This window comes from Oncorhynchus tshawytscha, linkage group LG10 (assembly GCF_018296145.1).
Source record: "Oncorhynchus tshawytscha isolate Ot180627B linkage group LG10, Otsh_v2.0, whole genome shotgun sequence".
Taxonomy (NCBI): Eukaryota; Metazoa; Chordata; class Actinopteri; order Salmoniformes; family Salmonidae; genus Oncorhynchus; species Oncorhynchus tshawytscha.
The window spans coordinates 22652128-22667703 of NC_056438.1; the positions used below are offsets into that span (position 1 = coordinate 22652128).

Consider the following 15576-nt stretch of genomic DNA (forward strand, 5'->3'; position numbering starts at 1 on the left):
ATCTGTCAATCGGGGATACATTTGCTCTGATACTATATTATGTCATTTGTCAACAGGGGATTCATTTGTTCTGATACTGTATTAGATCATTTGTCAACAGGGGATTCATTTGTTCTGATACTGTATTATATCATTTGTCAACAGGGATTCATTTGTTCTGATACTGTATTAGATCATTTGTCAACAGGGGATTCATTTGTTCTGATACTGTATTAGATCATTTGTCAACAGGGGATTCATTTGTTCTTCTGATACTGTATTAGATCATTTGTCAACAGGGGATTCATTTGTTCTGATACTGTATTAGATCATTTGTCAACAGGGGATTAATTTGTTCTGATACTGTATTAGATCATTTGTCAACAGGGGATTCATTTGTTCTGATACTGTATTAGGTCATTTGTCAACAGGGGATTCATTTGTTCTGATACTGTATTAAGTAATTTGTCAACAAGGGATTCATTTGTTCTGATACTGTATTAGGTCATTTGTCAACCGGGGATACATTTGCTCTGATACTGTATTATGTCATTTGTCAACAGGGGATACATTTCCTCTGATACTATATTATGTCCTTTGTCAATAGGGGATACATTTGCTCTGATACTATATTATGTCCTTTGTCAACAGGGGATTAATTTGCTCTGATACTATATTATGTCATTTGTCAACCGGGGATACATTTGCTCTGATAATATATTATGTCATTTGTCAACAGGGGATTCATTTGTTCTGATACAGTATTAGATAATTTGTCAACAGGGGATTCATTTGTTCTGATACTGTATTAGATCATTTGTCAACAGGGGATTCATTTGTTCTTCTGATACTGTATTAGATCATTTGTCAACAGGGGATTCATTTGTTCTGATACTGTATTAGATCATTTGTCAACAGGGGATTCATTTGTTCTGATACTGTATTAGATCATTTGTCAAAAGGGGATTCATTTGTTCTGATACTGTACTAGATCATTTGTCAACAGGGGATTCATTTGCTCTGATACTATATTATGTCATTTGTCAACCGGGGATTAATTTGTTCTGATACTGTATTCGATCATTTGTCAACAGAGGATTCATTTGTTCTGATACTGTATTAGATCATTTGTCAACAGGGGATTCATTTGTTCTGATACTGTATTAGATCATTTGTCAACAGGGGATTCATTTGTTCTGATACTGTATTAGATCATTTGTCAACAGGGGATTCATTTGTTCTTCTGATACTGTATTAGATCATTTGTCAACAGGGGATTCATTTGTTCTGATACTGTATTAGGTCATTTGTCAACAGGGGATTCATTTGGTCTGATACTGTATTAGATCATTCGTCAACAGGGGATTCATTTGGTCTGATACTGTATTAGATCATTCGTCAACAGGGGATTCATTTGTTCTTATACTGTATTAGGTCATTCGTCAACAGGGGATTAATTTGTTCTTATACTGTATTAGGTCATTTGTCAACAGGGGATTCAGTTGTTCTGATACTATATTATGTCATTTGTCAACCGGGGATTCATTTGCTCTGATACTGTATTAGGTCATTTGTCAACAGGGGATTAATTTGCTCTGATACTATATTATGTCATTTGTCAACCGGGGATTCATTTGCTCTGATACTATATTATGTCATTTGTCAACAGGGGATTCATTTGTTCTGATACTGTATTAGATCATTTGTCAACAGGGGATTCATTTGTTCTGATACTGTATTAGATCATTTGTCAACAGGGGATTCATTTGTTCTGATACTGTATTAGATCATTTGTCAACAGGGGATTCATTTGTTCTTCTGATACTGTATTAGATCATTTGTCAACAGGGGATTCATTTGTTCTGATACTGTATTAGATCATTTGCCAACAGGGGATTCATTTATTCTGATACTGTATTAGGTCATTTGTCAACAGGGGATTCATTTGTTCTGATACTGTATTAAGTAATTTGTCAACAAGGGATTCATTTGTTCTTCTAATACTGTATTAGGTCATTTGTCAACAGGGGATTCATTTGTTCTGATACTGTATTAAGTAATTTGTCAACAAGGGATTCATTTGTTCTGATACTGTATTAGGTAATTTGTCAACCAGGGATACATTTGCTCTGATACTGTATTATGTCCTTTGTCAACAGGGGATTATTTTGTTCTGATACTGTATTAGGTAATTTGTCAACCAGGGATACATTTGCTCTGATACTGTATTATGTCCTTTGTCAACAGGGGATTATTTTGCTCTGATACTATATTATGTCATTTGTCAACCGGGGATTCATTTGCTCTGATACTATATTATGTCATTTGTCAACAGGGGATTCATTTGTTCTGATACTGTATTATGTCCTTTGTCAACAGGGAATACATTTGTTCTGGTACTGTATTATGTCCTTTGTCAACAGGAGATACATTTGTTCTGATACTGTATTATGTCCTTTGTCAACAGGAGATACATTTGTTCTGATACTATATTATTTCCTTTGTCAATAGGGGATACATTTGCTCTGATACTATATTATGTCCTTTGTCAACAGGGGATTCATTTGCTCTGATACTATATTATGTCATTTGTCAACCGGGGATTAATTTGCTCTGATACTGTATTAGGTCATTTGTCAACAGGGGATTAATTTGCTCTGATACTATATTATGTCATTTGTCAACCGGGGATTAATTTGCTCTGATACTATATTATGTCATTTGTCAACAGGGGATTCATTTGTTCTGATACTATATTATGTCATTTGTCAACCGGGGATACATTTGCTCTGATACTATATTATGTCATTTGTCAACAGGGGATTCATTTGTTCTGATACTGTATTAGATAATTTGTCAACAGGGGATTCATTTGTTCTGATACTGTATTAGATCATTTGTCAACAGGGGATTCATTTGTTCTGATACTGTATTAGATCATTTGTCAACAGGGGATTCATTTGTTCTGATACTGTATTAGATCATTTGTCAACAGGGGATTCATTTGTTCTGATACTGTATTAGATCATTTATCAACAGGGGATTCATTTGTTCTGATACTGTATTAGATCATTTGTCAACAGGGGATTCATTTGTTCTGATACTGTATTAGGTCATTTGTCAACAGGGGATTCATTTGTTCTGATACTGTATTAGATCATTTGTCAACAGGGATTCATTTGTTCTGATACTGTATTAGATCATTTGTCAACAGGGGATTCATTTGTTCTGATACTGTATTAGATAATTCGTCAACAGGGGATTCATTTGTTCTTATACTGTATTAGGTCATTCGTCAACAGGGGATTCATTTGTTCTTATACTGTATTAGGTAATTTGTCAACAGGGGATTAATTTGCTCTGATACTATATTATGTCATTTGTCAACCGGGGATTCATTTGCTCTGATACTATATTATGTCATTTGTCAACAGGGGATTCATTTGTTCTGATACTATATTATGTCATTTGTCAATCGGGGATACATTTGCTCTGATACTATATTATGTCATTTGTCAACAGGGGATTCATTTGTTCTGATACTGTATTATATCATTTGTCAACAGGGGATTCATTTGTTCTGATACTGTATTAGATCATTTGTCAACAGGGGATTCATTTGTTCTGATACTGTATTATGTCCTTTGTCAACAGGGAATACATTTGTTCTGGTACTGTATTATGTCCTTTGTCAACAGGAGATACATTTGTTCTGATACTGTATTATGTCCTTTGTCAACAGGAGATACATTTGTTCTGATACTATATTATTTCCTTTGTCAATAGGGGATACATTTGCTCTGATACTATATTATGTCCTTTGTCAACAGGGGATTCATTTGCTCTGATACTATATTATGTCATTTGTCAACCGGGGATTAATTTGTTCTGATACTGTATTCGATCATTTGTCAACAGAGGATTCATTTGTTCTGATACTGTATTAGATCATTTGTCAACAGGGGATTCATTTGTTCTGATACTGTATTAGGTCATTTGTCAACAGGGGATTCATTTGTTCTGATACTGTATTAAGTAATTTGTCAACAAGGGATTCATTTGTTCTGATACTGTATTAGGTCATTTGTCAACCGGGGATACATTTGCTCTGATACTGTATTATGTCATTTGTCAACAAGGGATACATTTCCTCTGATACTATATTATGTCCTTTGTCAATAGGGGATACATTTGCTCTGATACTATATTATGTCCTTTGTCAACAGGGGATTAATTTGCTCTGATACTATATTATGTCATTTGTCAACCGGGGATACATTTGCTCTGATAATATATTATGTCATTTGTCAACAGGGGATTCATTTGTTCTGATACAGTATTAGATAATTTGTCAACAGGGGATTCATTTGTTCTGATACTGTATTAGATCATTTGTCAACAGGGGATTCATTTGTTCTTCTGATACTGTATTAGATCATTTGTCAACAGGGGATTCATTTGTTCTGATACTGTATTAGATCATTTGTCAACAGGGGATTCATTTGTTCTGATACTGTATTAGATCATTTGTCAACAAGGGATTCATTTGTTCTGATACTGTATTAGATCATTTGTCAACAGGGGATTCATTTGTTCTGATACTGTATTAGATCATTTGTCAAAAGGGGATTCATTTGTTCTGATACTGTACTAGATCATTTGTCAACAGGGGATTCATTTGTTCTGATACTGTATTAGGTCATTTGTCAACAGGGGATTAATTTGTTCTGATACTGTATTCGATCATTTGTCAACAGAGGATTCATTTGTTCTGATACTGTATTAGATCATTTGTCAACAGGGGATTCATTTGTTCTGATACTGTATTAGATCATTTGTCAACAGGGATTCATTTGTTCTGATACTGTATTAGATCATTTGTCAACAGGGGATTCATTTGTTCTTCTGATACTGTATTAGATCATTTGTCAACAGGGGATTCATTTGTTCTGATACTGTATTAGGTCATTTGTCAACAGGGGATTCATTTGGTCTGATACTGTATTAGATCATTCGTCAACAGGGGATTCATTTGTTCTTATACTGTATTAGGTCATTCGTCAACAGGGGATTAATTTGTTCTTATACTGTATTAGGTCATTTGTCAACAGGGGATTCATTTGTTCTGATACTGTATTAAGTAATTTGTCAACAAGGGATTCAGTTGTTCTGATACTATATTATGTCATTTGTCAACCGGGGATTCATTTGCTCTGATACTGTATTAGGTCATTTGTCAACAGGGGATTAATTTGCTCTGATACTATATTATGTCATTTGTCAACCGGGGATTCATTTGCTCTGATACTATATTATGTCATTTGTCAACAGGGGATTCATTTCTTCTGATACTATATTATGTCATTTGTCAACCGGGGATACATTTGCTCTGATACTATTTTATGTCATTTGTCAACAGGGGATTCATTTGTTCTGATACTGTATTCGATCATTTGTCAACAGGGGATTCATTTGTTCTGATACTGTATTAGATCATTTGTCAACAGGGGATTCATTTGTTCTGATACTGTATTAGATCATTTGTCAACAGGGGATTCATTTGTTCTGATACTGTATTAGATCATTTGTCAACAGGGGATTCATTTGTTCTGATACTGTATTAGATCATTTGCCAACAGGGGATTCATTTATTCTGATACTGTATTAGGTCATTTGTCAACAGGGGATTCATTTGTTCTGATACTGTATTAAGTAATTTGTCAACAAGGGATTCATTTGTTCATCTAATACTGTATTAGGTCATTTGTCAACAGGGGATTCATTTGTTCTGATACTGTATTAGGTCATTTGTCAACCAGGGATACATTTGCTCTGATACTGTATTATGTCCTTTGTCAACAGGGGATTATTTTGCTCTGATACTATATTATGTCATTTGTCAACCGGGGATTCATTTGCTCTGATACTGTATTAGGTCATTTGTCAACAGGGGATTAATTTGCTCTGATACTATATTATGTCATTTGTCAACCGGGGATTCATTTGCTCTGATACTATATTATGTCCTTTGTCAACAGGGAATACATTTGTTCTGGTACTGTATTATGTCCTTTGTCAACAGGAGATACATTTGTTCTGATACTGTATTATGTCCTTTGTCAACAGGAGATACATTTGTTCTGATACTATATTATTTCCTTTGTCAATAGGGGATACATTTGCTCTGATACTATATTATGTCCTTTGTCAACAGGGGATTCATTTGCTCTGATACTATATTATGTCATTTGTCAACCGGGATTAATTTGCTCTGATACTGTATTAGATCATTTGTCAACAGGGGATTCATTTGTTCTGATACTGTATTAGATCATTTGTCAACAGGGGATTCATTTGTTCTGATACTGTATTAGGTCATTTGTCAACAGGGGATTCATTTGTTCTGATACTGTATTAAGTAATTTGTCAACAAGGGATTCATTTGTTCTGATACTGTATTAGGTAATTTGTCAACCGGGGATACATTTGCTCTGATACTGTATTATGTCATTTGTCAACAGGGGATACATTTCCTCTGATACTATATTATGTCCTTTGTCAATAAGGGATACATTTGCTCTGATACTATATTATGTCCTTTGTCAACAGGGGATTAATTTGCTCTGATACTATATTATGTCATTTGTCAACCGGGGATACATTTGCTCTGATACTGTATTAGATCATTTGTCAACAGGGGATTCATTTGTTCTGATACTGTATTAGATCATTTGTCAACAGGGGATTCATTTGTTCTTCTGATACTGTATTAGATCATTTGTCAACAGGGGATTCATTTGGTCTGATACTGTATTAGATCATTTGTCAACAGGGGATTCATTTGTTCTGATACTGTATTAGATCATTTGTCAACAGGGGATTCATTTATTCTGATACTGTATTAGATAATTTGTCAACAGGGGATTCATTTGTTCTTCTGATACTGTATTAGATCATTTGTCAACAGGGGATTCATTTGTTCTGATACTGTATTAGGTCATTTGTCAACAGGGGATTCATTTGGTCTGATACTGTATTAGATCATTCGTCAACATGGGATTCATTTGTTCTTATACTGTATTAGGTCATTCGTCAACAGGGGATTAATTTGTTCTTATACTGTATTAGGTCATTTGTCAACAGGGATTCATTTGTTCTGATACTGTATTAAGTAATTTGTCAACAAGGGATTCAGTTGTTCTGATACTATATTATGTCATTTGTCAACCGGGGATTCATTTGCTCTGATACTGTATTAGGTCATTTGTCAACAGGGGATTAATTTGCTCTGATACTATATTATGTCATTTGTCAACCGGGGATTCATTTGCTCTGATACTATATTATGTCATTTGTCAACAGGGGATTCATTTCTTCTGATACTATATTATGTCATTTGTCAACAGGGGATTCATTTGTTCTGATACTGTATTAGATCATTTCTCAACAGGGGATTCATTTGTTCTGATACTGTATTAGATCATTTGTCAACAGGGGATTCATTTGTTCTTCTGATACTGTATTAGATCATTTGTCAACAGGGGATTCATTTGTTCTGATACTGTATTAGATCATTTGTCAACAGGGGATTCATTTATTCTGATACTGTATTAGGTCATTTGTCAACAGGGGATTCATTTGTTCTGATACTGTATTAAGTAATTTGTCAACAAGGGATTCATTTGTTCATCTAATACTGTATTAGGTCATTTGTCAACAGGGGATTCATTTGTTCTGATACTGTATTAGGTCATTTGTCAACCAGGGATACATTTGCTCTGATACTGTATTATGTCCTTTGTCAACAGGGGATTATTTTGCTCTGATACTATATTATGTCATTTGTCAACCGGGGATTCATTTGCTCTGATACTGTATTAGGTCATTTGTCAACAGGGGATTCATTTGCTCTGATACTATATTATGTCATTTGTCAACCGGGATTCATTTGCTCTGATACTATATTATGTCCTTTGTCAACAGGGAATACATTTGTTCTGGTACTGTATTATGTCCTTTGTCAACAGGAGATACATTTGTTCTGATACTGTATTATGTCCTTTGTCAACAGGAGATACATTTGTTCTGATACTATATTATTTCCTTTGTCAATAGGGGATACATTTGCTCTGATACTATATTATGTCCTTTGTCAACAGGGGATTCATTTGCTCTGATACTATATTATGTCATTTGTCAACGGGGATTAATTTGCTCTGATACTGTATTAGATCATTTGTCAACAGGGGATTCATTTGTTCTGATACTGTATTAGATCATTTGTCAACAGGGGATTCATTTGTTCTGATACTGTATTAGGTCATTTGTCAACAGGGGATTCATTTGTTCTGATACTGTATTAAGTAATTTGTCAACAAGGGATTCATTTGTTCTGATACTGTATTAGGTAATTTGTCAACCGGGGATACATTTGCTCTGATACTGTATTATGTCATTTGTCAACAGGGGATACATTTCCTCTGATACTATATTATGTCCTTTGTCAATAAGGGATACATTTGCTCTGATACTATATTATGTCCTTTGTCAACAGGGGATTAATTTGCTCTGATACTATATTATGTCATTTGTCAACCGGGGATACATTTGCTCTGATACTGTATTAGATCATTTGTCAACAGGGGATTCATTTGTTCTGATACTGTATTAGATCATTTGTCAACAGGGGATTAATTTGTTCTTCTGATACTGTATTAGATCATTTGTCAACAGGGGATTCATTTGGTCTGATACTGTATTAGATCATTTGTCAACAGGGGATTCATTTGTTCTGATACTGTATTAGATCATTTGTCAACAGGGGATTCATTTGTTCTGATACTGTATTAGGTCATTTGTCAACAGGGGATTCATTTGTTCTGATACTGTATTAAGTAATTTGTCAACAAGGGATTCATTTGTTCTTCTAATACTGTATTAGGTCATTTGTCAACAGGGGATTCATTTGTTCTGATACTGTATTAAGTAATTTGTCAACAAGGGATTCATTTGTTCTGATACTGTATTAGGTAATTTGTCAACCAGGGATACATTTGCTCTGATACTGTATTATGTCCTTTGTCAACAGGGGATTATTTTGCTCTGATACTATATTATGTCATTTGTCAACCGGGGATTCATTTGCTCTGATACTATATTATGTCATTTGTCAACAGGGGATTCATTTGTTCTGATACTATATTATGTCATTTGTCAACCGGGGATTCATTTGCTCTGATACTATATTATGTCATTTGTCAACAGGGGATTCATTTGTTCTGATACTGTATTATGTCCTTTTTCAACAGGGAATACATTTGTTCTGGTACTGTATTATGTCCTTTGTCAACAGGAGATACATTTGTTCTGATACTGTATTATGTCCTTTGTCAACAGGAGATACATTTGTTCTGATACTATATTATTTCCTTTGTCAATAGGGGATACATTTGCTCTGATACTATATTATGTCCTTTGTCAACAGGGGATTCATTTGCTCTGATACTATATTATGTCATTTGTCAACCGGGGATACATTTGCTCTGATACTATATTATGTCATTTGTCAACAGGGGATTCATTTGTTCTGATACTGTATTAGATAATTTGTCAACAGGGGATTCATTTGTTCTGATACTGTATTAGATCATTTGTCAACAGGGGATTCATTTGTTCTGATACTGTATTAGATCATTTGTCAACAGGGGATTCATTTGTTCTGATACTGTATTAGATCATTTATCAACAGGGGATTCATTTGTTCTGATACTGTATTAGATCATTTATCAACAGGGGATTCATTTGTTCTTCTGATACTGTATTAGATCATTTGTCAACAGGGGATTCATTTGTTCTGATACTGTATTAGATCATTTGTCAACAGGGGATTCATTTGTTCTGATACTGTATTAGGTCATTTGTCAACAGGGGATTCATTTGTTCTTCTGATACTGTATTAGATCATTTGTCAACAGGGGATTCATTTGTTCTGATACTGTATTAGATCATTTGTCAACAGGGGATTCATTTGTTCTGATACTGTATTAGATCATTTGTCAACAGGGGATTCATTTGTTCTGATACTGTATTAGGTCATTTGTCAACAGGGGATTCATTTGTTCTGATACTGTATTAGATCATTTGTCAACAGGGGATTCATTTGTTCTGATACTGTATTAGATCATTTGTCAACAGGGGATTCATTTGTTCTAATACTGTATTAGATCATTTGTCAACAGGGGATTCATTTGTTCTTCTGATACTGTATTAGATCATTTGTCAACAGGGGATTCATTTGTTCTTCTGATACTGTATTAGATCATTTGTCAACAGGGGATTTATTTGTTCTGATACTGTATTAGATCATTTGTCAACAGGGGATTCATTTGTTCTTCTGATACTGTATTAGATCATTTGTCAACAGGGGATTCATTTGTTCTGATACTGTATTAGGTCATTTGTCAACAGGGGATTCATTTGTTCTGATACTGTATTAGATCATTTGTCAACAGGGATTCATTTGTTCTGATACTGTATTAGATCATTTGTCAACAGGGGATTCATTTGTTCTGATACTGTATTAGATAATTCGTCAACAGGGGATTCATTTGTTCTTATACTATATTAGGTCATTCGTCAACAGGGGATTAATTTGTTCTTATACTGTATTAGGTCATTTGTCAACAGGGGATTCATTTGTTCTGATACTGTATTAAGTAATTTGTCAACAAGGGATTCATTTGTTCTGATACTGTATTAGGTCATTTGTCAACCGGGGATACATTTGCTCTGATACTGTATTATGTCCTTTGTCAACAGGGGATTCATTTGCTCTGATACTATATTATGTCATTTGTCAACCGGGGATTCATTTGCTCTGATACTGTATTAGGTCATTTGTCAACAGGGGATTAATTTGCTCTGATACTATATTATGTCATTTGTCAACCGGGGATTCATTTGCTCTGATACTATATTATGTCATTTGTCAACAGGGGATTCATTTGTTCTGATACTATATTATGTCATTTGTCAACCGGGGATTCATTTGCTCTGATACTATATTATGTCATTTGTCAACAGGGGATTCATTTGTTCTGATAGTATATTTAGTCATTTGTCAACCGGGGATACATTTGCTCTGATACTATATTATGTCATTTGTCAACAGGGGATTCATTTGTTCTGATAGTATATTTAGTCATTTGTCAACCAGGGAGATGCTGTATGAAATTACAATCTGTATACATAATAGATTGAGCAGCTATGAAACAAATTGTTCATGGAATAACCTATGAATTGGTTTGCAGCTGTGATATCGGTGATAGTAGGATTAATTTGCAAGGCAATGTGGCATCACAGTGATTATTTCATTTATTGACTTGATTTTAAAAAATGTGTGGGAGACGAGGCATTTAATTCAGCCTAATTTCATTCATAAATGCATAATTTCCATAAAATGCCTTTTGTTTATGCTTTTTGATTTATGCTTAGAACATTTGTCTTATCTCAATGATTCATCACCTTAATTAAAAACACACTGCAGGCTGTAGCATTAGATACGCACGGATCATTTTCTAGCATTCTCTAAATGGCATAAATGCAATTGTTTCCCCAAGTGATCAAACGCAACTTAAACATAATCCACTATCATTACCAAACCTTTTGTCAACTACATCCTCGCCTAAATATGAAAATATATTTCACTGCTAAGACATTAAGCTTTAACCAAATATATAACGTTGTAATTTGTAATATCAGTACATGCTATTTAATGTACTCCCGAGATAAACTTTGAAGTTAGGCAATAGGCTGCTTTCTATCAGAGAAGTAGTTAATGTGGCATCGATATTAGTCCAGAAAATGTATTCCAGTGTCAAAATTGACAACAAAGTGTAAATAGGACCATTTTGTTCATAAAGTCAGTCTCTGAGGATGAGTTTTGATTTCGACAATGCTCAGTTGCCCACTAACACGGGATACACAGCTGCAGGGATTGCGCTCTATCAAATCCCACCACGGAACACATAACTGATTTCTTAAGTTACACTACATATATATTTACAGCTATTCAGCTATTTCAGCCACACCCGTTGCTGACAGGTGTATAAAATCGAGCACACAGCCATGCAATCTCCATAGCTAAACATTAGCAGTAAAATGGCATCATTGAAGAGCTCAGTGAATTTCAAAGTTGCACCGTCATAAGACTCCACATTTCCACCAAGTCAGTTGTTGAATTTCTGCCCTGCAGAAATCAGAAACTTTCTGTCCAAAAATGATGCAGAAAAATTAATCCATGCTTTTGTCACTTCTAGGTTAGACTACTGCAACGCTCTACTTTCCGGCTCTCCGGATAAAGCACTAAATAAACTTCAGTTGGTGCTAAATACGGCTGCTAGAATCCTGACTAGAACCAAAACATTTGATCATATTACTCCAGTGCTAGCCTCTCTACACTGGCTTCCTGTCAAAGCAAGGGCTGATTTCAAGGTTTTACTGCTAACCTACAAAGCATTACATGGGCTTGCTCCTACCTATCTCTCTGATTTGGTCCTGCCGTACATACCTACACGTACGCTACGGTCACAAGACGCAGGCCTCCTAATTGTCCTTAGAATTTCTAAGCAAACAGCTGGAGGCAGGGCTTTCTCCTATAGAGCTCCATTTTTATGGAACGGTCTGCCTACCCATGTCAGAGACGCAAACTCGGTCTCAACCTTTAAGTCTTTACTGAAGACTTATCTCTTCAGTGGGTCATATGATTGAGTGTAGTCTGACCCAGGAGTGTGAAGGTGAACGGAAAGGCTCTGGAGCAACGAACCGCCCTTGCTGACTCTGCCTGGCCGGTTCCCCTCTTTCCACTGGGATTCTCTGCCTCTAACCCTATTACAGGGGCTGAGTCACTGGCTTACTGGGGCTCTCTCATGCCGTCCCTGGAAGGGGTGCGTCACCTGAGTGGGTTGATTCACTGATGTGGTCATCCTGTCTGGGTTGGCGCCCCCCCTTGGGTTTTGCCATGGCGGAGATCTTTGTGGGCTATACTCAGCCTTGTCTCAGGATGGTAAGTTGGTGGTTGAAGATATCCCTCTAGTGGTGTGGGGGCTGTGCTTTGGCAAAGTGGGTGGGGTTATATCCTTCCTGTTTGGCCCTGTCCGGGGGTGTCCTCGGATGGGGCCACAGTGTCTCCTGACCCCTCCTGTCTCAGCTTACAGTATTTATGCTGCAGTAGTTTATGTGTCGGGGGGCTAGGGTCAGTTTGTTATATCTGGAGTACTTCTGTCCTATTCGGTGTCCTGTGTGAATCTAAGTGTGCGTTATCTAATTCTCTCCTTCTCTCGGAGGAGGACCTGAGCCCTAGGACCATGCCCCAGGACTACCTGACATGATGACTCCTTGCTGTCCCCAGTCCACCTGGCCATGCTGCTGCTCCAGTTTCAACTGTTCTGCCTTATTATTATTCGACCATGCTGGTCATTTATGAACATTTGAACATCTTGGCCATGTTCTGTTATAATCTCCACCCGGCACAGCCAGAAGAGGACTGGCCACCACACATATGCTCTCTCTAATTCTCTCTTTCTTTCTCTCTCTCAGAGGACCTGAGCCCTAGGACCATGCCCCAGGAATACCTGACATGATGACTCCTTGCTGTCCCCAGTCCACCTGACCGTGCTGCTGCTCCAGTTTAAACTGTTCTGCCTTATTATTATTCGACCATGCTGGTCATTTATGAACATTTGAACATCTTGGCCATGTTCTGTTATAATCTCCACCCGGCACAGCCAGAAGAGGACTGGCCACCCCACATAGCCTGGTTCCTCTCTAGGTTTCTTCCTAGGTTTTGGCCTTTCTAGAGAGTTTTTCCTAGCTACCGTGCTTCTACACCTGCATTGCTTGCTGTTTGGGGTTTTAGGCTGGGTTTCTGTACAGCACTTTGAGATATCAGCTGATGTACGAAGGGCTATATAAATACATTTGATTTGATTTGATTTGATATTTTTGAGGGTGCATTACGGCCACACAAAGGGAATGCTGCTGTGAAATTCGAGGCATTATCAATTGCTTGTCAAATTGTGAATGAGAGACTGAGTGTGTACAGCCTGCTCAAAATCAAAGCAGAGTTCATGCCTTTCAAGCAACTTTTTTCAAGTCATCATTAGAGTCGTATCTTGCAATGTATTAAATAAATAAATATCAAAACATATAGCCCAACGTTTGTAGAACAACTAAAGTTAAATGAATATCTCTAAATTAAGCATATAGGAGTAGGACTTCTTTTTTAATTGCTCAACACAGAATAGCCGTATGTGCACACTCCCTCAAATCGTTTGGAGAAAATATTATTTCCATTATATTCAGCTTTGTTCAATTGTAGTCTTTTGTTCTCTGAAAACATATCAAATAATGCCATGGAATTTTAAGCAAATTTGTCTCCTAAATTAACTTGTGTAGCCCAAAGCCATTTGGCATAGCCAGAGTATGCTATTCTGTTCTTCTGAAATAGACTACATTTTCTTCATATCATGCTTCTTTAGACCTGTCTAAAGTAAATCATGGATTTGTTATGAAGGTGTAGGCTATTTTACATGGATTTATTAGACTTTTTAAAATGTAGATGTTCCAAAGGTCTGCATCAGTGGCTTGTAGGCTGTGTGTGGAAGCCAGTTACCGTGAGACCTACAGTTATTAGCTTGACAATCACCGGCTGACGACATTTCGGGACCGCCACAGCCCTAGGTGTTAGGCCACATAAGCTCATAGAATGTACAAATCTTCGGTTGCAACATTCACTACCGAGTTCCAAACGTCTTCTGGATGCAACGTCAGCACAAGAACTGTTCGTTGGAAGCTTCATGAAATGGGTTTCCGTGGCTGAGCAGCCGCACACAAGCGCAATGCCAAGTGACGGCTGGAGTGGTGTAAAACTTACCACCATTGGACTTTGGAGCAGTGGAAATGCTATCTCTGGAGTGATGAATCATGCTTCACCATCAGGCAGCCCGAATCTGGGTTTGGAAGTTGCCAGGAGAACGCTACCCGTCAGAACGCATAGTGCCAACTATAAAGTTTGGTGGTGGAGGAATAATGGTCGAGGCTGTTTTTCATAGTTTGGGCTTGGCCCCTTAGTTCCAGTGATGGGAAATCTTAACGCTACAGCATACAATTATAGTCTATACGATTCTGTGCTTCCAACTTTGTTGCAACATTTTGGCGAAGGCCCTTTCCTGTTTCATCATGACAATGCCCCAATGCACAAAGCAAGGTCCATACAGAAATTGTTTGTCGAGATCGGTGTGGACTTGACTGGCCTGCACAGAAACCTAACCTCAACCCCATCAAACACCTTTGGGTTGAATTGGACTGCCGATTGCGAGCCAGTCTTAATTGCCCAACATCTGTGCCTGACCTCACTAATGCTGAATGGAAGCAAGTTCCCGGAGCAATGTTCCAACATCTAGTGGAAAGTCTTCCCAGAAGAGTGGAGACTGTTATAGCAGCAAAGGGGGGACCAACTCTATATTAATGTCCATGATTTTGTAATGAGATGTTCAACGAGCAGGTGTCTACATACTTTTGGTCATGTAGTGTATCTTA

The 15576-nt window shown here is 36.8% G+C and overlaps 1 protein-coding gene across 3 annotated transcripts in view; it reads right to left on the reverse strand.

The window, feature by feature from the left end:
• LOC112259966 (phospholipid-transporting ATPase ABCA1) overlaps positions 1 to 15576 on the reverse strand; it is a 247860-nt gene that overhangs the window by 138386 nt on the left and 93898 nt on the right. The window lies entirely within an intron of this gene.